The sequence below is a fragment of the Barbatula barbatula genome, assembly GCF_947034865.1.
Source record: "Barbatula barbatula genome assembly, chromosome: 21".
Lineage (NCBI taxonomy): Eukaryota > Metazoa > Chordata > Actinopteri > Cypriniformes > Nemacheilidae > Barbatula > Barbatula barbatula.
The window spans coordinates 19,302,114-19,304,122 of record NC_136784.1 but is presented as its reverse complement, the minus strand read 5'-3'; positions in this window follow the sequence as shown (position 1 = coordinate 19,304,122).

The window sequence follows — 2,009 nt, the reverse complement described above, 5'->3', positions numbered from 1 at the left end:
TTTGCGCATGCGCCGGAGAGGGCTTTGGAGCGGTAGAGCGGAGTTGCTTTGCGCCTGCGCAGCGAGGAAGCGTTTACAAGCTGTCAACGGGCAACGGTGTCAAAATATGTGTACTGTACTGTACTCTACTGATTATTATTTTTTACTTTAAGCTAATATTTGTGATGCCACAGTGATTATAAAATAAAAGACTTTATGTAATTTCGATGTGATGATAATAGACGTACACACAGATGTGACACAACCACAATATTTGATTTGACATTATATTTCATTTTTTTTATTTAATAGTCTGAGTAACAGGAAGTGTGGTCTGGCCAGAGCATGTTTTACAATATTTTCTTTTCATTGCCCCTCATGTCAAAATATGAGGAGTGTGGTACAGAATGGACAAAACAATAATTTGTCAAAAAGGCAAACGGGAATGCATGTTTAATTTAAATATACAGTAGATACAAGTAAACAAAAAGCTGAAAGGAAATAATGCATTCATGTTGTATCTTCTATTATTAATATTTGTTGATCCTCTGGTGTAGTAGGTGTAGTTTGAACATTTGAACAAGCCTCCTTACACTCTTCCCAAAGCTGAGCTTCGAAAAAACACACAAACTTTACTTTCATCTCAATGGTTCAATTATGTTTTACTTTAATAATGAGCTGCCGTGACTTAACAACAACAAACTAAACACCACTGCCTATACGTATGTAGTACATCACTATATTATATGCAGAATCCTAGTTTAGTTATACCTGGATCACGCAGTTTTACTGTAGAACGGTAAACGGTGCATTCAAACCCAGGATAGAGAGGTTGAGTAAAAGTGGATGAGGGTCGTTGTGTCAGAGATGCTGTGGAAGGACAGAATACCTTCACTGTGATCCACACCCCTATTCTAGTGGATCTGCACTTTACAGGGAGTTCAATGTGTTTGTTCTTGTGCTTGAATGAGCAAATGGAGTTAGAGCAATGCAAAGCCCAGGACTGATCGTTACACCCAAATACGCATTTCACACCCTCTCCCTTTCTCCGGATGCTCTTATAAGACACTGACATTTCCCTTCCACTATGTAGTAACAGTGTCCGTCCACACAACACCTGGTTGCAGTCTGCAAATCTGTCTGGATCAGGGGTCTTCGGGGCAAGGACCCCTAAGAGATACATGGAGCAGGGACCCCCTTTTACTAAAGTGTGAACAGAGCTATTTATATAGGAACAGCCCTTATGGTCACAGCAATATGATCTAAATGCATGGCATTAGCACTATTATGCATGTTATTGTTTCAGACTTTTCTGTATATTCTTTTTCATGTTAATAGATCGTTTGATTATCGTAAGGGATTTGCAACATTTTCATTTTACTGTGAAAATGTACTGTTTTTCTTCTTTTCCGCTTCTCTGTTTTGCAGAACACTTCTATTTTATGAGCTCAATTGTCTTTCTCGTGGATCAGCATGGTCGCGGCTGCTACACGAAAATTCACGAGTATTTTTCTGCTAAGCATCAGAGAGCAACAAGTATAAATGTATCTGGTTGCTAAAACCACATAAGACAGGGCTTTACTCCTCCCAAACGGATGTGTGTTGCTCGGCAGTTAGCCGCGCCTGAGGCAAATAAACCGGTAAAACAGCCGGGGATGGAGCCGCCGCGAAACGCAGACACTGATGGGGCTATTTACTTGTGCGGTCGACGCGCTTTTTTTAGATCGCTGAGATCTCTTCATCCTGGAGAACGCGACTTGTGGTTATTCTGCAAATGCATGATTCCACGAGAGCACAAGCGCATTGTAAGAGAAAGCGTTACGACACGAGTTTGTCATCGCCTTTTAGACACGAATGCATTTGCAGAAGTAAATAAAGCAAAACAAAAGTCCCTGTATCCATTTCATTTCGGCGGAAATAAAGACATTTGCAATTTGTGCGCGCATAGAAGATTTGATTCCTTTCCGTTCTGAGAAGAGAGACAGAGCATGCACTCCGATGCAGATGTAACGCGTCTTCATTCGCATGAA